Source organism: Eleutherodactylus coqui, chromosome 7 (genome assembly GCF_035609145.1).
Source record: "Eleutherodactylus coqui strain aEleCoq1 chromosome 7, aEleCoq1.hap1, whole genome shotgun sequence".
NCBI lineage: Eukaryota > Metazoa > Chordata > Amphibia > Anura > Eleutherodactylidae > Eleutherodactylus > Eleutherodactylus coqui.
The window spans coordinates 186,321,439-186,349,125 of NC_089843.1; positions in this window are offsets into that span (position 1 = coordinate 186,321,439).

A 27,687-nucleotide genomic window follows, 5' to 3' on the forward strand; every position below is an offset into this window, starting at 1 on the left:
CCTCAGCCTGCATTGCCTAGAAAAAAAAGGAGATTTAAAATAGAAATCCTTTTTACGGCTACCAATGACCTAGTGCATTTGCCTGCGTGGCCTGTGGGACTTCACGTCCATCCAAACTGCATAGTGCACAGCAAGGCCTGAGGGCAGCCTTCATTTAAATATTTTTCTGTCCGCACTTTGCGTTGCGTCAGCTCAGTCTGCCTCTAAGTGTACGCCAAGAAACCACAAATTTTCTACGCCGCTCTGTGTTATACGCGTGCTGTCTGGCAATTGCACGGTGTGTCAGACGGCCATAGATTGAAAGTGCAATACACACTGCATAGCCTCAGCCTGCATTGGCTCAAAAAAAAAAGGCAGATTTATAAAAGAAATCCTTTTTACGGCTACCAGTGACCCAGTGCATTTGCCTGCGTGGCCTGTGGGACTTCACGTCCATCCAAACTGCATAGTGCACAGCAGGCAAAGTGCAGCTTTTATTTAAATATTTTTCTGTCCGCACTTTGCATTGCGTCAGCTCAGTCTGCCTTTAAGTGTACGCCAAGAAACCACAAATTTTCTACGCTGCTCTGTGTTATACGCGTGCTGTCTGACAATTGCACGGTGTGTCAGACGCCCATAGATTGAAAGTGCAATACACACTGCATAGCCTCAGCCTGCATTGCCTAGAAAAAAAAGGAGATTTAAAATACAAATCCTTTTTACGGCTACCGGTGACCCAGTGCATTTGCCTGCGTGGCCTGTGGGACTTCACGTCCATCCAAACAGCATAGTGCACAACAAGGCCTAAGTGCAGCCTTCATTTAAATATTTTTCTGTCCGCACTTTGCGTTGCGTCAGCTCAGTCTGCCTCTAAGTGTACGCCAAGAGACCACAAATTTTCGACGCCGCTCTGTGTTATACGTGTGCTGTCTGAGAATTGCACAGTATGTCAGACGCCTTCCTCCCAGCCTCTTCACTCCATGAAAATGACACATTCTGAGTAGCAGGCAGACTCCCAGGAACTGTTCTCGGGCCCCTGCCCAGATTGGGCAGCAATGGTTCCTCTCCCACCGGAGGAGTTTCTCGTGACCGATGCCCAACCTTTGGAAAGTTCCTGGGTTCCAGGGGATGAGGCTGGGGACTTCCGGCAACTGTCTCAAGAGCTTTCAGTGGGTGAGGACGATGACGATGAGACACAGTTGTCTATCAGTGAGGTAGTAGTAAGGACAGTAAGTCCGAGGGAGGAGAGTACAGAGGATTCGGAGGAAGAGCCGCTGGACGATGAGGTGACTGACCCCACCTGGTGTGATAAGCCAACTGAGGACAGGTCTTCAGAGGGGGAGGCAATTGCAGCTGCAGGACAGGTTGGAAGAGGCAGTGGGGTGGCCAGGGGTAGAGGCAGGGCCAGAGCGAATAATCCACCAGCTGTTTCCCAAAGCACCCCCTCGCGCCAAGCCACCGTGTAGAGGCCAAGGTGCTCTAAGGTGTGGCAGTTTTTCACTAAGACGGTGGACGACCGACGAACAGTGGTGTGCAACCTTTGTCACGCCAAGATCAGCCGGGAAGCCACCACCACCAGCCTAACCACCACCAGCATGCGCAGGCATATGATAGCCAAGCACCCCACAAGGTGGGACGAAGGCCGTTCACCGCCTCCAGCTTGCGCCACTGCCTCTCCCCCTGGGCCCCAACCTGCCACTGAGATCCAACCCACCACTCACGACACAGGTACGACCGTCTCCTGGCCTGGATACACACCCTCACCTCTGCTGTCTTCGGCCCCATCTAGCAATGTCTCTCAGCGCAGCGTCCAGCTGTCGCTAAGAGAATCGTTGGAACGAAAGCGCAAATACGCCGCCACGCACCCGCACGCTCAAGCTTTAAATGTCCACACAGCCAAATTGATCAGCCTGGAGATGCTCCCCTACAGGCTGGTGGAAACTGAGGCGTTCAAAAACATGATGGTGGCGGCAGCCCCGCGCTACTCCGTCCCCAGCCCTGCACGACCACGTCTCACGCAACATTGTACGCGCTCTCACCAACTCGGTTACTGGCAAGGTCCACTTAACAAAGGACACGTGGACAAGCACAGGCGGGCAGGGCCACTATAGCTCCCTGATGGCACATTGGGTGAATTTAGTGGAGGCTGGGACCGAGTCAAAGCCTGGGACCACTCATGTACTACCCACCCCCAGAATTGCGGGCCGCAGATCGGTGCTGGTATCTGGGGCGGTGTATGCCACCTTCACTAAACCTTCCTCCTCCTCCAACGCAACCTCTACCTCGCAATCAAGACTTGTCAGCAGCAGCACGTCGCCAGCAGTCGGTGTCGCGCAGCTCGGCAGCACGTGTCGCGCAGCTCGGCAGCACAGCGGTGGGCGATAGCAGGCCGTGCTGAAACTACTCAGCTTAGGAGAGAAGAGGCACACGGCCCACGAACTGTTGCACGGTCTGACAGAGCAGACCGACCGCTGGCTTTCGTCACTGAGCCTCCAACCAGGCATGGTCGTGTGTGACAACGGCCGTAATCTGGTGGCGGCTCTGCAGCTCGGCAGCCTCACGCACGTGCCATGCCTGGCCCATGTCTTTAATTTGGTGGTTCAGCGGTTTCTGAAAGGCTACCCACACTTGTCAGACCTCCTCGGCAAGGTGCGTCGGGTCAGCGCACATTTCCACAAGTCCAACACGGACGCTACCACCCTGCGCACCCTGCAACATCGGTTTAATCTGCCAGTGCACCGACTGCTTTGCGACGTGCCCACACGGTGGAACTCTACGCTTCACATGTTGTCCCGGCTGTATGAGCAGCGTAGAGCTATAGTGGAATACCAACTCCAACATGGGTGGCGAAGTGGGAGTCAGCCTCCTCAATTCTTTACAGAGGAGTGGGCCTGGATGGCAGATATCTGCCAGGTCCTTGGAAACTTTGAGGAGTCCACCATGATGGTGAGCGGCGATGCTGCAATCATTAGTGTCACCATTCCCCTGCTATGCCTCTTGAGATGTTCCCTGCAAAGCATAAAGGCTGATGCTTTGCGGGCGGAAACGGAGGCGGGGGAAGACAGTATGTCGCTGGATAGTCAGAGCACCCTCATGTTTATATCTCAGCACGTTTTGGAGGAGGAGGAGGAAGAGGGGGAGGAGCCTGAGGAGGAGGAGGGGGAAGAGACAGCTGGGCCCACTGTAGAGGGTACCCATGCTGGTTGCCTTTCATCCATTCAGCGTGTATGCCCTGAGGAGGAGGAGGAGGATACTTAAAGTGATCTTCCTAGTGAGGACAGCCATATGTTGCGTACAGGTACCCTGGCACACATGGCTGACTTCATGTTAGCATGCCTTTCTCGTGACCCTTGCGTTAGATGCATTCTGGCCACTACAGATTACTGGGTGTACACACTGCTTGACCCACGGTATAAGGAGAACCTTTCCACTCTCATACCCGAAGAGGAAAGGGGTTTGAGAGTGATGCAATACCACAGGGCCCTGGTGGACAAACGGATGGTAAACTTCCCATCTGACAGCGCTAGTGGCAAAAGGCGCAGTTCCGAGGGCCATGTAGAAGGGGAGGCGCAGAGATCAGGCAGCATGTACAGCGCAGGCAGGGGAACATTCTCCAAGGCCTTTGCCAGCTTTATGGCTCCCCAGCAAGACTGTGTCACCACTCCCCAGTCAAGGCTGAGTCGGAGGGAGCACTGTAAGAAGATGGTGAGGGAGTACGTAGCCAATCGTACCACCGTCCTCCGTGACGCCTCTGCTCCGTACAACTATTTCACAGAAGCAGGAAAGTCTATAGTATCGTCAGTTATGCCCTTCACAGATATAGACTAAAATAATGATTCTTTATTAAGATCCTTTTTTAAAAAACATATATGGGCTATTTTAAATTCACACAACATAAACACAAAGGGATGTTACAATATCCCTTCCGTACAACAAGTCTCTGATTCTTATCACGAGATTCTTAGAGATCCAGATAGTGATGTATGACTGGATCACCTTATAATGTTTACAAATAGTGTATATAATCACGAATAGATCAGTTGATATGATCAAAAAGATATAAGATACGAATGAGCTTAGAGGCTCCGGTTCGTATTATGTTTGCAAGTAGTATATATAGTCATAAATGGATCAGTTGGTATGACCAACAAATAAACTCATAGGCTCAAACTCAGATCAGTTGGTATGATCAGAGAGATGCAGATGAGTTTATAAGTTCGGGCTCGATAAGTTTACAAGTTCGGGCTCGACGCGTTGTCCCTCAAATATGTGGTTCATCAGGAGCAAAACATATATTAGGCTAACTACTTGTGTTAGTATACACAGTTTTGTACTACGTGATAAACAGGAATCACTTAGTAATGATCAGGTAAGTTTTATCAACCACTGAGAATAGGTAGATCTCTCATGTGAGGCATAATGTGTTCACCATTATGCGTTAGGTTCCGTTTTTTCTGAGATAGAGCGTATAAAATAGATAGAGAATAGAAGATTCTTTTTTCGTCAGACGAAGTTAGTCATTTTTCGGGGCAACTTTTTTAGTAGTTGCAACTATCAGTAGATACACATACTAACTGTCTATTATTTTGACAGTGTATAGTGTCTGATAAAGAGTTACCCCGCTCAGAGGGTTATGTAATAGATGGTAATATTCCCCGTGGGTGTATATAGTTATCAAATTTGTGAGCAGAGGACAAATTGCTAGTGAAAGATGTCAGCCTTCTGTCTGGTATACAGACAGTAGGAGCTGGATCTAGCAAAAATCCATACACTGCTCCAAACAGATCCGAAAAAAAATAGTTAGGTCTGAAGCTCATAAGTGCTTGCTGTTAACAATTTTACAGACTAATCAAGAGATGAATTCACTCTTTTGATAATTAACTGTCTGTAAGAGGTGCATAGCATCCATTGATCCCCTAGGGAGTCATCTGGATCATATGCACAGTCAGCGGTAGCATAAGTGAGGATCAGTCTATGTCAATATTTAGAGCACTAATCCTTTAACCAGTTCACAAACTGGAATATTTAAGACGTTCCTTTCTCAGAAAAAAATGCGCTAATGGTTCTGCTGCCTATCTATTGATTCAGAAATATCAGGGTAGATAGAGATAGATCAAATAATAAAAAATAATAAAGATGATAAGAAGAGATGCAGCACCTGTGGCTCTGATGGTGAGCCAGAGGCATGAATGGCAATCTCAGTCTTGGTGCTTTATATAGCCCTCTGGAGTACAACCCTTCGGGGAGGGGTTAGAAGATTATACCAATCCAGGATAGGCTCAGACATGCGTACTGACGTCACCGCGTCGTTTGCGCATGCGCAGTAGGTCCGGAACCGCTCCGATACTATCCTTCGGTCGGTATGAGTCCCTGCAAGCAATCGGCAGCCAAAAACAACGATCGCAGAGCGGCAATATGCTGCTAGAGATGGGCTCTATCGGTGTCTTCTATAACTACTCTCCTCAAGGTACCCGGTTATACTTTATTGGACTAATTGAGTGAAGTCTCCTAAGATCCCTCCCCTAGACAATCTGAGCCTATCCTGGATTGGTATAATCTTCTAACCCCTCCCCGAAGGGTTGTACTCCAGAGGGCTATATAAAGCACCAAGACTGAGATTGCCATTCATGCCTCTGGCTCACCATCAGAGCCACAGGCGCTGCATCTCTTCCTATCATCTTTATTATTATTTTTTATTTGATCTATCTCTATCTACCCTGATATTTCTGAATCAATAGATAGGCAGCAGAACCATTAGCGCATTTTTTTCTGAGAAAGGAACGTCTTAAATATTCCAGTTTGTGAACTGGTTAAAGGATTAGTGCTCTAAATATTGACATAGACTGATCCTCACTTATGCTACCACTGACTGTGCATATGATCCAGATGACTCCCTAGGGGATCAATGGATGCTATGCACCTCTTACAGACAGCTAATTATCAAAAGAGTGAATTCATCTCTTGATTAGTCTGTAAAATTGTTTACAGCAAGCACTTATGAGCTTCAGACCTAACAATTTTTTTTCGGATCTGTTTGGAGCAGTGTATGGATTTTTGCTAGATCCAGCTCCTACTGTCTGTATACCAGACAGAAGGCTGACATCTTTCACTAGCAATTTGTCCTCTGCTCACAAATTTGATAACTATATACACCCACGGGGAATATTACCATCTATTACATAACCCTCTGAGCGGGGTAACTCTTTATCAGACACTATACACTGTCAAAATAATAGACAGTTAGTATGTGTATCTACTGATAGTTGCAACTACTACAAAAGTTGCCCCGAAAAATGACTAACTTGGTCTGACGAAAAAAGAATCTTCTATTCTCTATTTTATACGCTCTATCTCAGAAAAAACGAAACCTAACGCATAATGGTGAACACATTATGCCTCACATGAGAGATCTACCTATTCTCAGTGGTTAATAAGACTTACCTGATCATTACTAAGTGATTCCTGTTTATCACGTAGTACAAAACTGTGTATACTAACACAAGTAGTTAGCCTAATATATGTTTTGCTCCTGATGAACCATGTATTTGTGGGGAAACGCGTCGAGCCCGAACTTGTAAACTTATCGAGCCCGAACTTATAAACTCATCTGCATCTCTCTGATCATACCAACTGATCTGAGTTTGAGCCTATGAGTTTATTTGTTGGTCATACCAACTGATCCATTTATGACTATATATACTACTTGCAAACATAATACGAACCGGAGCCTCTAAGCTCACTCGTATCTTATATCTTTTTGATCATATCAACTGATCTATTCGTGATTATATACACTATTTGTAAACATTATAAGGTGATCCAGTCATACATCACTATCTGGATCTCTAAGAATCTCGTGATAAGAATCAGAGACTTCTTGTACGGAAGGGATATTGTAACATCCCTTTGTGTTTATGTTGTGTGCGTTTAAAATAGCCCACATATGTTTTTTAAAAAAGGATCTTAATAAAGAATCATTATTTTAGTCTATATCTGTGAAGGGCATAACTGACGATACTATAGACTTTCCTGCTTCTGTGAAATAGTTGTACGGAGCAGAGGCGTCACGGAGGACGGTGGTACGATCGGCTACGTACTCCCTCACCATCTTCTTACAGTGCTCCCTCCGACTCAGCCTTGACTGGGGAGTGGTGACACAGTCTTGCTGGGGAGCCATAAAGCTGGCAAAGGCCTTGGAGAATGTTCCCCTGCCTGCGCTGTACATGCTGCCTGATCTCTGCGCCCCCCCCCCCCCCCCTTCTACTTGGCCCTCGGAACTGCGCCTTTTGCCACTAGCGCTGTCAGATGGGAAGTTTACCATCCGTTTGTCCACCAGGGCCCTGTGGTATTGCATCACTCTCAAACCCCTTTCCTCTTCGGGTATGAGAGTGGAAAGGTTCTCCTTATACCGTGGGTCAAGCAGTGTGTACACCCAGTAATCCGTAGTGGCCAGAATGCATCTAACGCAAGGGTCACGAGAAAGGCATGCTAACATGAAGTCAGCCATGTGTGCCAGGGTACCTGTACGCAACATATGGCTGTCCTCACTAGGAAGATCACTTTAAGTATCCTCCTCCTCAGGGCATACACGCTGAATGGATGAAAGGCAACCAGCATGGGTACCCTCTACAGTGGGTCCAGCTGTCTCTTACCCCTCCTCCTCCTCAGGCTCCTCCCCCTCTTCCTCCTCCTCCTCCAAAACGCTCTGAGATATAGACATGAGGGTGCTCTGACTATCCAGCGACATACTGTCTTCCCCCGCCTCCGTTTCCGCCCGCAAAGCATCAGCCTTTATGCTTTGCAGGGAACATCTCAAGATGCATAGCAGGGGAATGGTGACGCTAATGATTGCAGCATCGCCGCTCACCATCAGAGTGGACTCCTCAAAGTTTCCAAGGACCTGGCAGATATCTGCCATCCAGGCCCACTCCTCTGTAAAGAATTGAGGAGGCTGACTCCCACTTCGCTGCCCATGTTGGAGTTGGTATTCCACTATAGCTCTACGCTGCTCATACAGCCGGGACAACATGTGAAGCGTAGAGTTCCACCGTGTGGGCACGTCGCAAAGCAGTCGGTGCACTGGCAGATTAAACCGATGTTGCAGGGTGCGCAGGGTGGTAGCGTCTGTGTTGGACTTGTGGAAATGTGCGCTGACCCGGCGCACCTTGCCGAGGAGGTCTGACAAGTGTGGGTAGCCTTTCAGAAACCGCTGAACCACCAAATTAAAGACATGGGCCAGGCATGGCACGTGCGTGAGGCTGCCGAGCTGCAGAGCCGCCACCAGATTACGGCCGTTGTCACACACGACCATGCCCGGTTGGAGGCTCAGTGGCGAAAGCCAGCGGTCGGTCTGCTCTGTCAGACCGTGCAACAGTTCGTGGGCCGTGGGCCTCTTCTCTCCAAAGCTGAGTAGTTTCAGCACGGCCTGCTGACGCTTGCCCACCGCTGTGCCGCCGAGCTGCGCGACACCGACTGCTGGCGACGTGCTGCTGCTGACAAGTCTTGATTGCGAAGTAGAGGTTACGTTGGAGGAGGAGGAAGGTTTAGTGAAGGTGGCATACACCGCCCCAGATACCAGCACTGATCTGGGGCCCGCAATTCTGGGGGTGGGTAGTACATGAGTGGTCCCAGGCTTTGACTCGGTCCCAGCCTCCACTAAATTCACCCAATGTGCCGTCAGGGAGATATAGTGGCCCTGCCCGCCTGTGCTTGTCCACGTGTCCTTTGTTAAGTGGACCTTGCCAGTAACCGAGTTGGTGAGAGCGCGTACAATGTTGCGTGAGACGTGGTCGTGCAGGGCTGGGGACAGAGTAGCGCGGGGCTGCCGCCACCATCATGTTTTTGAACACCTCAGTTTCCACCAGCCTGTAGGGGAGCATCTCCAGGCTGATCAATTTGGCTGTGTGGACATTTAAAGCTTGAGCGTGCGGGTGCGTGGCGGCGTATTTGCGCTTTCGTTCCAACGATTCTCTTAGCGACAGCTGGACGCTGCGCTGAGAGACATTGCTAGATGGGGCCGAAGACAGCAGAGGTGAGGGTGTGTATCCAGGCCAGGAGACGGTCGTACCTGTGTCGTGAGTGGTGGGTTGGATCTCAGTGGCAGGTTGGGGCCCAGGGGGAGAGGCAGTGGCGCAAGCTGGAGGCGGTGAACGGCCTTCGTCCCACCTTGTGGGGTGCTTGACCATCATATGCCTGCGCATGCTGGTGGTGGTTAGGCTGGTGGTAGTGGCTTCCCGGCTGATCTTGGCGTGACAAAGGTTGCACACCACTGTTCGTCGGTCGTCCACCGTCTTAGTGAAAAACTGCCACACCTTAGAGCACCTTGGCCTCTACACGGTGGCTTGGCGCGAGGGGGTGCTTTGGGAAACAGCTGGTGGATTATTCGCTCTGGCCCTGCCTCTACCCCTGGCCACCCCACTGCCTCTTCCAACCTGTCCTGCAGCTGCAATTGCCTCCCCCTCTGAAGACCTGTCCTCAGTTGGCTTATCACACCAGGTGGGGTCAGTCACCTCATCGTCCAGCGGCTCTTCCTCCGAATCCTCTGTACTCTCCTCCCTCGGACTTACTGTCCTTACTACTACCTCACTGATAGACAACTGTGTCTCATCGTCATCGTCCTCCTCACCCACTGAAAGCTCTTGAGACAGTTGCCGGAAGTCCCCAGCCTCATCCCCCAGAACCCGGGAACTTTCCAAAGGTTGGGCATCGGTCACGAGAAACTCCTCCGGTGGGAGAGGAACCATTGCTGCCCAATCTGGGCAGGGGCCCGAGAACAGTTCCTGGGAGTCTGCCTGCTCCTCAGAATGTGTGATTTTCATGGAGTGAGGAGGCTGGGAGGAAGGAGGAGCAGCAGCCAGAGGATTCAGAGTTGCAGCAGTGGACGGCGTAGAAGACTGGGTGGTCGATAGTTTGCTGGATGCAGTTTCTGCCATCCACGACAGGACCTGCTCACACTACTCATTTTTTCATAAAGGTCTACGACGTGGACCCAAAAATTGTGATATGAAGCTGGGGACCCCTGAAACTGTCCTCTCTCCTAATCTTGCAGCAGCCGGCTGCGATTCACCTGGACCAGGAACTCGTCCTATGCCCACACCCTCACTTGGGACTCTGCTTCCTCGACCGCGACCGTGTCCACGTCCTCCAGCCCTACCCCTACCCCTCAGCATGCTGGATTAAGAATCAAGCAGAGACAGAGTGGTGTAAAAATGTTTGTGAATTAAGAAAATTTGTGGTTTCTTGGCGTACACTTAGAGGCAGACTGAGATGAGTCAACGCAAAGTGCGGACAGAAAAATATTTAAATGAAGGCTGCACTTAGGCCTTGATGTGCACTATGCAGTTTGGATGGACGTGAAGTCCCACAGGCCACACAGGCAAATGCACTGGGTCACCGATAGCCATAAAAAGGATTTCTTTTTTAAATCTCCTTTTTTTTTCGAGCCAATGCAGGCTGAGGCTATGCAGTGTGTATTGCACTTTTAATCTATGGGCGTCTGACATACTGTGCAATTCTCAGACAGCACACGTATAACACAGAGCGGCGTCGAAAATTTGTGGTTTCTTGGCGTACACTTAGAGGCAGACTGAGCTGACGCAACGCAAAGTGCGGACAGAAAAATATTTAAATGAAGGCTGCACTTAGGCCTTGTTGTGCACTATGCAGTTTGGATGGACGTGAAGTCCCACAGGCCACGCAGGCAAATGCACTGGGTCACCGGTAGCCGTAAAAAGGATTTGTATTTTAAATCTCCTTTTTTTTCTAGGCAATGCAGGCTGAGGCTATGCAGTGTGTATTGCACTTTCAATCTATGGGCGTCTGACACACCTCATCTGCAATTTGTATCCAGCTTAAAACATCTTTAATTGTTACCATAAATCACCCAATGGGATTGCCTGACATTTGAGGGTACAATGAATAGTATGCATAAAAAACTTATATTTACAAGTACTTACACCTTGTAATATACAAAGTTATGCATACATTTCGCTGGTACTATGATACTGAATGCCCGCTCTATAGATCATCATTATGCAACCTCTAATAATCTTCTACGCTGCCGTTAAGAACAAGGTTGTCTTTGCTGCCTAGCAACATGTAAACAACGGAATCATCACATGACAGACGTCATAACGTCATTGCAGAACGTAAACATCACGTGACATGCGTACTGACGTCACCGCGTCGTTCGCGCATGCGCAGTAGGTCCGGAACCGCTCCGATACTATCCTTCGGTCGGTATGAGTCCCTGCAAGCAATCGGCAGCCAAAAACAACGATTGCAGAGCGGCAATATGCTGCTAGAGATGGGCTCTATCGGTGTCTTCTATAACTACTCTCCTCAAGGTACCCGGTTATACTTTATTGGACTAATTGAGTGAAGTCTCCTAAGATCCCTCCCCTAGACAATCTGAGCTCCGTACAACTACTGGGTGTCAAAGCTGGGCACGTGGCCCGAACTCGCGCTGTATGCCCTGGAGGTGTTGGCTTGCCCTGCGGCTAGCGTCTTGTCAGAGAGGGTGTTTAGTGCAGCTGGGGGAATCATCACGGACAAGCGTACCCGCCTGTCAACTGACAGTGCCAACAGGCTTACACTCCTAAAGATGAACAAAGCCTGGATTTCCCCAGACTTCTCTTCTCCACCAGCGGACAGCAGCGCTACCTAAAGTCCTTTGTCAATCTGTGTATGATATTCGTCCTCCTCCTGAAACCTCCCGTAATCACTGCGAACTGGCAATTTTTCTGTGGGCCAAAAGGCTCATATAACTTTTCTAAATAATATTTATCTGTTTCAATTCTCATTAAAGCATTGAAACTTCCTCCTGAACCAATTTTTATTTTGACTGGGCTGCCTTCAGGCCTAGTTACAAATTAAGCCACAGTACGCTAAGCGATTAATGGGTTTCACCTGCCCTCTGGGTTGGGCATGGGCAATTTTTCTGGGGTACATTTTTACTGTCGGTACACCAATTTTTCGGGCCCTCGCCTACAATGTAATCCAAGTAACTTTTATGGGCTTCGCCTGCACTCATGGTACACCACTGTGTCTGGGGTTGGCCTACACTTTTGCTACAGACATGTAACTCTGTTCTGACTACCTATACTTCTGCCACAGTAATGCTACAGGGGTCTGACTATACTTCAGAAACAGAAATGTTACTTCGGTCTGCCGATACTTCTGCTCCTAAAATGTTACCTTGGTTCGTATATACTGTTACTACAGTAATTTTGCTAATACTGGGCTCTGCCCATAATGCTTCAACGGAAATGTTACTGGGGCATGTCTATACTGCTATAACAGAAATGTAACTAATAGTGGGCTCTGCCCATACTGCTTCTACGTAAATGTTACTGGGGCCTGTCTATACTGCTACTACTGAAATCTTACCAATACTATGCTCTCCCTACACTGCTGCCAGGGAAATGTTTATCTGCTGCTTTGCCCATACTGCTTCTACGTAAATGTTACTGGGGTCTGACTATACTGCTACTACTGAAATGTTACAAATACTATGCTCTACCTATACTGCTGCCAGGGAAATGTTTATCTCTTGCTTTGCCCATACTGCTTCTACGTAACTGTTACTGGGGTCTGACTATACTGCTACTACTGAAATGTTACAAATACTATCCTCTCCCTACACTGCTGCCAGGGAAATGTTTATCTGCTGCTTTGCCCATACTGCTTCTATGTAACTGTTACTGGGGTCTGACTATACTGCTACTACTGGAACGTTACAAATGCTGTGCTCTCCCTACACTGCTGCCAGGGAAATATGAATCTGCTGCTTTGCCCATACTGCTTCTACGTAACTGTTACTGGGGTCTGACTATACTGCTACTACTGAAATGTTACAAATACTATGTTCTCCCTACACTGCTGCCAGGGAAATGTTTATCTGCTGCTTTGCCCATACTGCTTCTACGTAACTGTTACTGGGGTCTGACTATACCGCTACTACTGAAATGTTACAAATGCTGTGCTCTCCCTACACTGCTGCCAGGGAAATGTTTATCTGCTGCTTTGCCCATACTGCTTCTACGTAACTGTTACTGGGGTCTGACTATACTGCTACTACTGAAATGTTACAAATACTATGCTCTCCCTACACTGCTGTCAGGGAAATGTTTATCTGCTGCTTTGCCCATACTGCTTCTACGTAACTGTTACTGGGGTCTGACTATACTGCTACAACTGAAATGTTACAAATGCTGTGCTCTCCCTACACTGCTGCGAGGGAAATAAGAATCTGCTGCTTTGCCTATACTGCTTCTACGTTAATGTTACTGGGGTCTGACTATACTGCTACTACTGAAATGTTACAAATGCTGTGCTCTCCCTACACTGCTGCCAGGGAAATGTGAATCTGCTGCTTTGCCCATACTGCTTCTAGGTTAATGTTACTGGGGTCTGACTATACTGCTACTACTGAAATGTTACAAATGCTGTGCTCCCCCTACACTGCTGCCAGGGAAATGTGAATCTGCTGCTTTGCCCATACTGCTTCTACGTTAATGTTACTGGGGTCTGTCTGCACTGCTGGAACTGAAATGTGACTGGGGCATGTCGCAACTGATACTACTGAAATGTTAGTGGGGTTTGTCCTCACTGCTGCCAATGAAATGTTACAGGGGTCTGTCCATACTCTTACCACTGAAATGTTACTAATTCTCGGCTCTGCCTATACTGCTGCTACTGCTATGTTACAGGGTTGTGGAAACCGAGGCTTCCCAAAGACATGATGGTGGCGAGGCCGCGCTACTAGGTCCCCAGGCGCGACAACTTTTCAGCGACGTGGTCACTGGGAAGGTGCATATAACTACGGACACGGGGACAGGACACGTACTGCCTCAAAAACATCCCCGTCCTCCTCCTCAACAATGAAAACATTCTTGGCAAATGCTTTCGCTGTGGTCCGTCTGGCGGCAGTCCAAGAATTTCACCTTAAACGTCACAATAAGAAAGCCCCCCACCACGCCCCACTTAATCCTGGCCACATTCCGAAAACCAACGAAATAAAACTGCGCTAATAGGTCTACAGTCGCGACCGCTATCCCACCAACGCGGTTACTGGTAAGGTGCACATAACCATGGACACGGGGACACGACACGTACTGCCTCAAAAACATCCCCCTCCTCCTCCTCCAACAATGAAAACATTCTTGGCCGAAGCCCACCTGTATGTAATCAGACGCTAGCTCTGCTGTCCAGGGCACTGCAATGGGATTTATTTATGTACCGCCGGTGGGTTCCAGGGAGCCACCCATGCTGTAGGTCCACAGGGACTTCACATAGGGGAGTTGTTCCTGCCTGTGTCTATGTATTAAAAACCCCAGTCAGACTGGGGCATGCAGTGTGGGCCGAAGCCCACCTGTATTTAATCTGACGTTAGCTCTGCTATCCAGGGCACTGCAATGGGATGAATTTATGTACTGCCGGTGGGTTCCAGGGAGCCACCCATGCTGTGGGTCCACAGGGACTTCACATAGGGGAGTTGTACCTACCTGTGTCTACTTATAAAAAACCCCAGTCTGACGGGGGCATGCAGTGTAGGCCGAAGCCCACCTGTATTTTATCTGACGTTACCTCAGCTGTGCTGGGCAATGGGATTTATTTATGTACCGCCGGTGGCTTCCTGGGACCCACCCATGCTGTCGGTCCACACGGACTTCACATTAGGGAGTTTTAACTGCCTGTGTCTACTTATAAAAACCCCAGTGTGACTGGGGCATGCAGTGTGGGCTGAAGCCCACCTGTATTTAATCTGACGTTAGCTCTGCTGTCCAGGGCACTGCAATGGGATGTATTCATATACCGCCGGTTGGTTCCAGGGAGCCACCCATGCTGTGGGTCCACAGGGACTCCACATAGGGGAGTTGTTTCTGCCTGTGTCTATGTATTAAAAACCCCGGTCAGACTGGGGCATGCAGTGTGGGCCAAAGCCCACCTGCATTTCATCTGACGTTACCTCAGCTGTGCTGGGCAATGCAATGGGATTTATTTATGTACCGCCGGTGGCTTCCTGGGACCCACCAATGCTGTGGATCCACACGGACTTCACATTAGGGAGTTGTAACTGCCTGTGTCTACTTATAAAAAACCCCAGTCTGATGGGGGCATGCAGTGTGGGCCGAAGCCCACCTACATTTAATCTGACGTTAGCTCTGCTATCCAGGGCACTGCAATGGGATGAATTTATGTACTGCCGGTGGGTTCCAGGGAGCCACCCATGCTGTGGGTCCACAGGGACTTCACATAGGGGAGTTGTACCTACCTGTGTCTACTTATAAAAAACCCCAGTCTGACGGGGGCATGCAGTGTAGGCCGAAGCCCACCTGTATTTTATCTGACGTTACCTCAGCTGTGCTGGGCAATGGGATTTATTTATGTACCGCCGGTGGCTTCCTGGGACCCACCCATGCTGTCGGTCCACACGGACTTCACATTAGGGAGTTTTAACTGCCTGTGTCTACTTATAAAAACCCCAGTGTGACTGGGGCATGCAGTGTGGGCTGAAGCCCACCTGTATTTAATCTGACGTTAGCTCTGCTGTCCAGGGCACTGCAATGGGATGTATTCATATACCGCCGGTTGGTTCCAGGGAGCCACCCATGCTGTGGGTCCACAGGGACTCCACATAGGGGAGTTGTTTCTGCCTGTGTCTATGTATTAAAAACCCCGGTCAGACTGGGGCATGCAGTGTGGGCCAAAGCCCACCTGCATTTCATCTGACGTTACCTCAGCTGTGCTGGGCAATGCAATGGGATTTATTTATGTACCGCCGGTGGCTTCCTGGGACCCACCAATGCTGTCGATCCACACGGACTTCACATTAGGGAGTTGTAACTGCCTGTGTCTACTTATAAAAAACCCCAGTCTGATGGGGGCATGCAGTGTGGGCCGAAGCCCACCTACATTTAATCTGACGTTAGCTCTGCTGTCCAGGGCACTGCAATGGGATGTATTTATGTACCGCCGGTGGGTTCCAGGGAGCCACCCCTGCTGTGGGTCCACAGGGACTTCACATAGGGGAGTTGTTCCTACCTGTTTCTACTTATAAAAAAAACCCAGTCTGACTGGGGCATGCAGTGTGGGCCGAAGCCCACTTGTATTTCATCTGACGTTAGCTCAGCTGTGCAGGGTACTGCAATGGGATTTATTTATGTACCGCCGGTGGCTTCCTGGGACCCACCCATGCTGTCGGTCCACACAGACTTCACATTAGGGAGTTGTAACTGCCTGTGTCTACTTATAAAAAACCCCAGTCTGACGGGGGCATGCAGTGTGGGCCGAAGCCCACCTGTATTTAATCTGACGTTAGCTCTGCTGTCCAGGGCACTGCAATGGGATGTATTTGTGTACCGCCGGTGGGTTCCAGGGAGCCACCCATGCTGTGGGTCCACAGGGACTTCACAAAGGGGAGTTGTTCCTGCCTGTGACTACTTATAGAAAACCCCATATAAAGAAAAATAGAAGTGGAGAGGAGCTTCTACCGTTAAAAAAATGTTATTCTTTATTGAGTAAAAAAAGCATACAGCTCACAGGTTCGCGCTGAATGCATTTCGGCTATAGCAGCCTTTGTCAACAGCTATGAGGTATGAAATACTGCTGGTGAGGTGAGCCCATATTTATTTTTTGGCTTATAGAAAACCCCAGTCTGACTGGGGCATGCAGTGTGGGCCGAAGCCCACCTGTATTTTATCCGACGTTAGCTCAGCTGTGCAGGGCACTGCAATGGGATTTATTTATTTATCGCCGGTGGCTTCCTGAGACCCACCCATGCTGTGGGTGCACACGGAATTCCCATTGCGGAGTTGTACATGCCTGTGACTACTTATAGAAAACCCCAGTCTGACTGTGGCATGTAGTGTGGGCCGAAGCCCACCTGTATTTCATCTGACATTAGCTCTACTATCCGGGGCACTGCATTGGGACAAACTTCAGGAGCAATACAGCGCTAATGAGACGTGCACAGCTACGCTAGCATTGGAGTCCGCTGTAGGCCCACGATTGCTGAGGGTTTGTGCAGAGGCCTATGTCCTGGGTGCAGTGAAAGTCCGCTTCCTGCCTAGGATTGCTGAAGCTGTGGGCCGAGGCCTATGTCGTGGGCACGGTGCAAGTCTGCCATGTTTGGCCGCTCAGATCAATTTTTGCTTCATGTCCTGGGTTTCCTAGGACCCACCTATGCTGTTGGTGCAAACTTAGTTCCCATCGCGGTGTTTGACCTGTCTGGCACAAAGACACTGACTGACTTGGGTAGGGGGCAGAGCACAGACGGCTTTCCCCTTGCAGTTTCGATTGAGCTATGCGACACCTTGACAGAATGAATACTGTGTGGCACATGGATTCCCCATTGCTATGCCCACGTTTGCATCTCCTGACGGAGGTGGCACAGGATTGGATTTCTCATTGCTTCTGTACAGCATTGTGGGATATCGCCCCGCCCCTTTTAAAGAGGGTCGCTGCCTGGCCCTGCCAACCCTCTGCAGTGTGTGCCTCCGGTTCCTCCTCATGGCAGACGCACTTATAAATAGACATGAGGGTGGTGTGGCTATGAGGCCAGCGTGTGGCATGAGGGCAGCTGAAGGCTGCGCAGGGACACTTTGGTGTGCGCTGTGGACACTGGGTCGTGCGGGGGGGTTGGGCAGCATGTAACCCAGGAGAAGAGGCAGCGGTGTGTCCCGCAGGCAGTGCTTGTGCTTAGTTGGAGGTAGTGTGGTGCTTAGCTAAGGTGTGCCTTGCTAATGAGGGTTTGTCCGAAGTAAAAATTGTTAGGGGGGGGCACTCTTGCCGCTATTGTGGCTTAATAGTGGGACCTGGGAACCTGAAATGCAGCCCAGCATGTTGCCCCTCGCCTGCCCTATCCGTTTCTGTGTCGTTTCCATCACTTTCTTGGGTTTTTCAGATCTTCACCAATGAAAACCCATTGACTTCAATGGGGTTCGCTACTCGAAACAAACCCTCGAGCATCGCGGAAAGTTCGACTTGAGCAACGAGCACCCGAGCATTTTGGTGCTCGCTCATCTCTAGTTCTAACATCTCAGTCACCAAAAATTGTGTTCCTCAGTATAATCATTCTTTGTTCAATCATTGGCTGCGTTTAGACTAAATAATTCATTCACTTTTGCTCGTTTAACTGATTTTTTGAATGATAATAATTTCTTGCAAAAGAGCAGTAAGTTGGGCAATATAGAACCACATCAAATAAATATTACCATACACCGCTTTATTAATTAACAATAATGCAACCAATTAAAAATGCAATTGCATAAACTACTGCCAGCTAGCAAAATGAAAGGACCACTGATTGCTCTGTTCACTAATAAAACAACTTTCATTGCTCCATTTTAATAGAACATTTTTCAGATTTTACCAGCACTCATTGCTTAAAAGCGCTAGGTGGCCATTCAGGAGTAACTAGTAGCTTTATATTGCTTGCTTCTTTAAGCTATGTAGCAGTGTAGGAAATTGATGCATGCCGTATATTAACATTCTTATCTGGCATTGCTCAGATACCTGCTTACCAGATACAAAGCTAAAAGACTGCCCCCCAACACATATGATTGGGAGAACAAGCGGTATGGGGCAGGGTGCTGGCAGGAGGCGCTGGAGGAGATTTATAAAACTTTAGTGTATGCCATGTGCTGGCACACCCACAAATTGTGGCTAGGGTTTGGAAAGTAAGATATATATGAAGTCATTAGTGGGAGCAGAAATAAAAGTACTGATTTAGTTTTCCAGACAGTGCACTCAGAGGCATAAAGGTCTTTCCCATATGAGGAGACCAGTGCTATAAATTCCGCATAATAGTTTGGAGACCCTGTTATAGATTTTATATTGGGGCACAGGAACTTCAAGGTATGCCAACATCTGGAAACTGTTACTTACTATTTCTACTATAATTGTTCCCACATTTTTAAAAATGCCAGTGTGACAGCACATAATGATTTGGGTGTACTTCGAGCATTTAGTGCTGTATTTTCTTTTAAATATCTTTTTAGGGTGGTTTCACATCTGCGCCTGGGGTTCCGCTTTCCTGCTCCATTTGTGCATACTGCACTTTTTCTTCTGGTATTTTGAGCCAGATCTGTGACCGAACCGCTGACCAGAGGTACAGTCGCCGATGTGAAACCAGCCTTACACAACTTATAAATGAGTGTAGTACTTTTAAAGGAAACATGGTATCTATTACTCGTTTCAGTTCTTCATTTGATTTCTGCAGCTACTGTAGATCACAGTACAAGAAAGTATCTTGCAGAGTAAATTGTTTCACTAAAATGGACTTTAGGCTTGTTTCCACAAGGCGTTAACCAAGTAGTTGCATGTTTATAAGACATGTTTATACCTGTTGACCTGAAGGAGAACGTTCCATGCATATTACAGATTGAAACTAACAAGCTGGCAAGCCGAGCAGGCAAATAGCTGACAATATATACAGTTAATTATTTTAAAGTAATGCTCATAAGCTGCAGCAATACTGCAGAGGTAACAAAGCTAAACACTAGGCTAAACTGTAGCACAATAATGAAAATAAATGTCCATGGGTTGGTCTTACTTTTTGCATGACTGCAATACTGCCTGTGTATAAATCTCTTTTAACGCTTTATTTATAAATCCCCTGTATGGGTTGTGGTTTTGGGTACCAAACTAGGCGACTATTTTCATAAACGGATTAGGTGATCTCTCTTAAGGCTCTTTTACATGCAAAGTTAATGATAAAACTGCCGAAAGATGAAAATAAATTCAAGGGAGCTGCCGACATATTAGAATAACAAATTGATTGCTGTAATCATCTGTGTTTTCCTCCACTAATTGTTTGCTCAGCTGCGCATGTCTTTAGGTGATTGTTATTGCATAAACACTTTGCCTAGCTGAGCAAACATCTGACCAACACATTCCATGGTTCGCCTCATGGCTCCTCATGGCTGAGTAAACATTGTATTAATTGAATATGCAAGGCAAAATAAAGCCATAGTCTAGCCCCTGGAAACACTGAAGGAACTGCATTCAAACTGAAAAAATATCCAGTGACAAAAAAATGGATTTTATGCCAGCCTAAAAACCTTGGCTAACAATAATTGAATGAATAATGTATGACTGCCCGCATTTACATGTAACGATCATCGCTCATTTTTGTCAGTTTGAACACATTTTGAATGATAATTGATGTGTATAAAAGGGCCTTTAGACCAGATTCACATGAGCAAATAAGTGCACCTATTTGCGCATGGAATACCCAAAGAATAGAACCTACTGATTTCAATCAGTTAATTCACAAGCATGTGTATGCAGCATGCTCTATTTTCCCGTGGCTATGTGCAGGGAAAGAACACATACTGAGCTCTTTGCAATAATTGGCCGTTTCAACGGCTGGGAGCATTGTTGTGTTTTTTTGAGTGCTCAAAAAGTACAGTAAAAAAATGCATTTGCAAACTTAAAATTAAAATGTTCTATAATCATCCTGGGTGGGCACTACGTTATGTCATTATAAAGCAGGAATTTTATAATTGCTTCAAAATGTGTCCTTGACATCGCCATGCGGAACATTGGGGTGTTGTATAAAATATCCATGCTCCAGTAGGCCCTGATGCTCGGCTTCTTTTCTAGCCCCATGCATAATACAATGCGACAAAATTTTGCAATTCCTGATGCATCCACAGGAAGATTTGCAAACCTGGAGTTGGTGTTTTCTCTGATAAATTTCTGGGCACATAAATTAATGTGGGTAACAACGTGGGCAATAAAATCATTTGCAAAAAAAAAAAAATTTAAAAAGCCACTCCTTTTGAGCCCTGCTGTCTAAAATTGTATCCATGAGTTCCCAATAAAGTCAGGGATCTGAGATCTGAAATTTTGTGCGGCAATCCACTGAGCATCAGATGAATCGGGATTCTTGTTTGTTTTCTTACACTGATGGATATGCTGACACTACACTGACTAACCACACACACTACACAGACTGACTACAGGACAGGGTGACAGATTGAAACACAGCATGAATGTTGTTTTGTTTTTGTGTTTTTGTTTTTTTTTTACACTGACAGGATCAGACACTACACTAAATACATTGACTGATAATAATAATTATTAGAGATGAGCGAGCGTACTCGTCCGAGCTTGATACTCGTTCGAGTATTAGGGTGTTCGAGATGCTCGTTACTCGAGACGAGCACCACGCGGTGCTCAACTCCATTACATTTCCTTCCCTGAGAAATTAGCGCGCTTTTTTGACCAATAGAAGCACAGAGAAGGCATTACAACTTCCTCCTGTGACGTTCCAGCCCTATCCCACCCCCCTGCAGTGAGTGGCTGGGGAGATCAGATGACACCCGAGTATTAAAATCTGCCCCGCTCGCGGCTCACCACAGATGCATGGTGAAAGAGATCAGGGAAAGTGCTGTCTTGCTGTAGCTGCTATAGCGAGAGTGTTAGGTGTTATATTCGTCTTCAAGAACCCCAACGGTCCTTCTTAGGGCCACATCTGACCGTGTGCAGTACTGTTGAGGCTGCTTTTAGCAGTGTTGCACTTTTTTTTTTTTTTTTTGTATATCGGGCGTGCAGACCATAGCGTCCTCAGTCTGCAGTCATTTTACTCAGTATAGGGGCAGTACTGGTGAGGCAGGGACAGTGGTACAGGGAAAGAGATATACTGGCTATATAGGCAGTGGGCTTTTTCAAAAAATTGGGGAAAAATACTATATTTGGGCTTCCTGTGACTGTCTTCAGTTTACTGCGTGTCTGCTGGGGGTAGTAGTTGCTAATTAAAACCCAGCTAAGCGTTACAGCAGGCTTGCGCATAATTGTTTCCTGGCTCTGCTGCGCCCGTTACATGACCGCCGTCATCCCGCCACAGGGAAACAGTACACATTATATCTGCTGCATGCGGTGTCTCTGGTTTTTCACCTCACCATTTTAAAAAAATAAGGCAAAATACTTAAGGCCTACCACTGGGCTTTGTCCACATCACTGGTTCTGCGCTGTGAATTGCAGCAGCTCAGTCATACGCACCTAGGTCTCACTACAGGCTTGCGCATAATTGTTTCCTGGCTCTGCTCTGCCCGTTACATGACCGCCGTCATCCCGCCACAGGGAAACAGTACACATTATATCCGCTGCATGCGGTGTCTCTGGTTTTTCACCTCACCATTTAAAAAAATTGCATTGCAGCAGCTCAGTCATACGCACCTAGGTCTCACTATAGGCTTGCGCATAATTCTTTCCTGGCTCTACTGTGCGTTCCATAAACGAAGTCAGCCTCCAAGCGCAGGCCAATAAACGGCACATTTAATTACAGAGTTCTGTTTCTGCTCTACTCCTAGTACACCATGCTGAGGGGTAGGGGTAGGCCTAGAGGACGTGGACGTGGACACGGGCGAGGACGCGGAGGCCCAAGTGAGGGTGTGGGCACAGGCTGAGCTCCTGGTCCAGGTGTATCGCAGCTGACTACTGCGGGATTAGGAGGTAGGCAAGTTTCTGGGGTCCCCAGATTCATCTCACAATTAATGGGTCCACGCGGTAGACCTTTATTAGAAACTGAGCGGTGTGAGCAGGTCCTGTCGTGGATGGCAGAAAGTGCATCCAGCAATCTATCGACCACCCAGTCTTCTACGCCGTCCACAGCTGCAACTCTGAATCCTCTGGCTGCTGCTCCTCCTTCCTCCCAGCCTCCTCACTCCATGAAAATGACACATTCTGAGGAGCAGGCAGACTCCCAGGAACTGTTCTCGGGCCCCTGCCCAGATTGGGCAGCAATGCTTCCTCTCCCACCGGAGGAGTTTGTTGTGACCGATGCCCAACCTTTGGAAAGTTCCCGGGGTCCTGGGGATGAGGCTGGGGACTTCCGGCAACTGTCTCAAGAGCTTTCAGTGGGTGAGGAGGACGATGACGATGAGACACAGTTGTCTATCAGTGAGGTAGTAGTAAGGGCAGTAAGTCCCAGGGAGGAGCGCACAGAGGATTCCGAGGAAGAGCCGCTGGACGATGAGGTGACTGATTCCACCTGGTTTGCTAAGCCTACTGAGGACCGGTCTTCAGAGGGGGAGGCAATTGCAGCCGCAGGACAGGTTGGAAGAGGCAGTGGGGTGGCCAGGGGTAGAGGCAGGGCCAGACCGAATAATCCACCAACTGTTTCCCAAAGCGCCCCCTCGCGCCATGCCACCCTGCAGAGGCCGAGGTGCTCAAAGGTGTGGCAGTTTTTTACTGAGAGTGCAGGCGACCGATGAACTGTGGTGTGCAAGGTTTGTCGCGCCAAGATCAGCCGGGGAGCCACTACCACCAGCATGCGCAGGCATATGATGGCCAAGCACCCCACAAGGTGGGACAAAGGCCGTTCACCGCCTCTGGTTTGCACCACTGCCTCTCCCCCTGTGCCCCAACCTGCCACTGAGATAGAACCCCCCTCTCAGGACTCAGGCACGACCGTCTCCCGGCCCTCGGTCCCATCCAGCAATGTCTCTCAGCGCAGCGTCCAGCCGTCGCTAGCGCAACTGTTTGAGCGCAAGTACGCCGCCACACACCCGCACGCTCAAGCGTTAAACGTGCACTTAGCCAAATTGATCAGCCTGGAGATGCTACCGTATAGGCTTGTGGAAACAGAGGCTTTCAAAAACCGGCTCCACTACTTTTCCGGATGTGCCATCTCAGCCCTGCACGACCACGTCTCCCGCAACATTGTACGCGCCCTCACCAACGCGGTTACTGCCAAGGTCCACTTAACAATGGACACGTGGACAAGCACAGGCGGGCAAGGCCACTATATCTCCCTAACGGCACATTGGGTGAATTTAGTGGAGGCTGGGACCGAGTCAGAGCCTGGGACCGCTCACGTCCTACCCACCCCCAGAATTGCGGGCCCCAGCTCGGTGCTGGTATCTGTGGCGGTGTATGCTTCCTCCACTAAACCACCCTCCTCCTCCTTCTACGCAACCTCTGTCTCGCAATCAAGATGTGTCAGCAGCAGCACGTCGCCAGCAGTCGGTGTCGTGCAGCGTGGCAGCACAGCGGTGGGCAAGCGTCAGCAGGCCGTGCTGAAACTACTCAGCTTAGGAGAGAAGAGGCACACGGCCCACGAACTGCTGCACGGTCTGACAGAGGAGACCGACCGCTGGCTTTCGCCGTTGTGCCTCCAATCAGGCATGGTCGTGTGTGACAACGGCCGTAACCTGGTGGCGGCTCTGCAGCTCGGCAGCCTCACGCACGTGCCATGCCTGTCCCACGGCTTCAGCGCACATTTCCGCAAGTTTGACACGGACGCTGCCACCCTGCGGACCCTGCAACATCGGTTTAATCTGCCAGTGCACCGACTGCTGTGCGACGTGCCCACACGGTGGAACTCTACGCTCCACATGTTGGCCAGGCTCTATGAGCAGCGTAGAGCTATAGTGGAATACCAACTCCAACATGGGCGGCGTAGTGGGAGTCAGCCTCCTCAATTCTTTACAGAAGAGTGGGCCTGCTTGGCAGACATCTGCCAGGTCCTTGGAAACTTTAAGGAGTCTACCCAGATGGTGAGCGGCGATGCTGCAATCATTAGCGTCACCATTCCTCTGCTATGCCTCTTGAGAAGTTCCCTGCAAAGCACAAAGGCAGACGCTTTGCGCTCGGAAACGGAGGCGGGGGAAGACAGTATGTCGCTGAATAGTCAGAGCACCCTCATGTCTATATCTCAGCGCGTTGAGGAGGAGGAGGGGAAGGAGGGAGGAGCATGAGGAGGAGGGGGAAGAGACAGCTTGGCCCACTGCTGAGGGTACCCATGCTGCTTGCCTGTCATCCTTTCAGCGTGTATGGCCTGAGGAGGAGGAGGAGGATCCTGAAAGTGATCTTCCTAGTGAGGACAGCCATGTGTTGCGTACAGGTACCCTAGCACACATGGCGGACTTCATGTTAGGATGCCTTTCTCGTGACCCTCGCGTTACACGCATTCTGGCCACTACAGATAACTGGGTGTGCACACTGCTCGACCCATAGTATAAGAAGAACCTTTCCACTCTTATACCCGAAGAGGAAAGGGGTTCGAGAGTGATGCTATACCACAGGACCCTGGTGGACAAACTGATGGTAAAATTCCCATCCGACAGCGGTAGTGGGAGAAGGCGCAGTTCCGAGGGCCAGGTAGCAGGGGAGGCGCGGAGATCAGGCAGCATTTACAGCGCAGGCAGGGGAACACTCTCCAAGGCCTTTGCCAGCTTTATGGCTCCCCAGAAAGACTGTCACCGCTCCCCAGTCAAGGCTGAGTCGGCGGGAGCACTGTAAAAGGATGGTGAGGGAGTACGTAGCCGATCGCACGACCATCCTCCGTGATGCCTCTGCTCCCTACAACTACTGGGTGTCGAAGCTGGACACGCGGCCTGAACTCGCGCTGTATGCCCTGGAGGTGCTTGCTTGCCCTGCGGCTAACGTCTTGTCAGAGAGGTTGTTTAGTTCGGCTGGGGGAATCATCACAGATAAGCGTAGCCGCCTGTCAACTGACAGTGCCGACAGGCTTACACTCATAAAGATGAACAAAGCCTGGATTTCCCCAGACTTCTCTTCTCCACCAGCGGACAGCAGCGGTACCTAAACAATATGTAGGCTGCACCCGTGGATGGAAGCATCGTTCTCTATCACCATAAAAAACGGGGACCTTTTTAGCTTCATCAATCTGTGTATTATATTCATCCTCCTCCTCCTGCTCCTCTTCCTGAAACCTCACGTAATCACGCCGAACAGGCAATTTTTCTTAGGCCCACAAGGCTCAGTCATATGACTTTTGTAAACAATGTTTATACGTTTCAATTCTCATTAAAGCGTTGAAACTTGCACCTGAACCAAGTTTTATTTTAACTGGGCTGCCTCCAGGCCAAGTTACAAATTAAGCCACAGTAACCAAAGCGATTAATGGGTTTCACCTGCCCTCTTGGTTGGGCATGGGCAATTTTTCTGAGGTACATTAGTACTGTTGGTACACCAATTTTTTTGGGCCCTCGCCTACAGTGTAATCCTAGTAATTTTTATGGGCTTCGCCTGCACTCATGGTACAGCAAGGTGTGTGGGGTTGGCCTACACTTTTGCTACATAAATGTAACTGGGGCCTTGACTATACTGCAACTACTGAAATGTGAAAGAGACTGTTATCTCCCTAAACTGCTGCAACGGGAATGTTACTGTGGCCTGTCTTAACTGCTACTACTACTGAAATGGAACTAAGACTGTGCTCCCCCTAAACTGCTGCTAGTGATATGTTACTGGGGCCTGTCCCTAATGCTACCGCTGAAATGTTACTAATTCTGGGCTCTGACTATACCGCTGCTAATGCTATGTCACTGTGGTGTGGAAACGGAGGCTTCCCAAAGACATGATGGTGGCAAGGTCATGTCCCACCAACGCAGTTACTGTTAAGGTACATATTACCAGTCTGACTGGGGCATGCACTGTGGGCCGAAGCCCACCTGTATTGTATGTGACGTTAGCTCTGCTGAGCAGCGGCGTTCTGGCTCCGCCACCGTCACGTGTGCCGATTCCAGCCAATCAGGAGGCTGGAATCAACACATGTGATGGGGGCGGAGCTACGCGATGACGCGTAGAAGGGGGCGGAGCCAGAACGCCGCTGCTGCCGAACTGAGCCGAAGGCAGAAGACCCTTCTGCGCAAGCGCGTCTAATCGGGCGATTAGACGCTGAAGTTAGACGGAGCCATGGAGACGGGGACGCCAGCGAAGGGAAGGTAAGTGAATAACTTCTGTATGGCTCATATTTAATGCACGATGTATATTACAAAGTGCATTAATATGGCCATACAAAAGTGCTTAACCCCACTTACTTTCGCGAAACAACCCCTTTAACTCCCCTATTTTGTTTCCTTCAGCTACTAAAATTATTTTTGCTGCGTCTTTTTTTCTGTGACATATAGAGTTATTTTTTAAATATCTTTTTCAGTGACTTATTTCTGTTTTTTAAGTATTGGGGGTGAAAAGCTAAAAAAAAAAGATCTGGGACTGTAAAAAGGTGGCACCCTCTACGTCTAGAGGAAAGAAGATTTCTAGACCGACATAGAAGGGGGTTCTTTACTGTATGAGCAGCAAGACTATGGAACTCTCTGCCTGACGATGTGGTGATGCCAAATTCGATGAGTATAAGAGGTTATACTTACCAATCACTTCAGACGGGTCGGTTATCCAGGGATTGTTTTGATTGTCAGACTTGGAGTCAGAAAGGAATATTTTTCCCTAGGGCAGAGACACACAACCGTTTGGACAAATACGCTTGCCACAAACGATGTTTGAAGAGCAATATAATCAGCCCGTTGTGCACGTATCTGCATATATTACTGTCATTTTTGCGTGTGCTGGGCTAGTTCACACACAAACGTGACACTTATGAGAATGAAGCGAATTACATCAATGGTTTCTATTCTCTGTGTCTAGTGCATGCAGATTTTGTGTGCGCAAAAACGTCAGCAAACATGCCCGTGTGAAGGAGCCCTTAAATAGGGAAAATTGGCTTCTATCTCATGTTTTTTTTTCCTTCCTCTGTATCAATATGGACAGAGTTATAGGCTTAGGTAGATGGACATCTTTTTTTGGCCTAACATACTGTGTTACTGTCAGGGTGTACTGCTGAAATCTGTAGTACTAAGGTTCCTAGGAGCACAGTTACACAGGTTTTGGTTAATTGAGTTAGATGGGTGTGGTATTTTCCAGCAGCCAATCCCCTTTAGCCTGCAGCACATATAA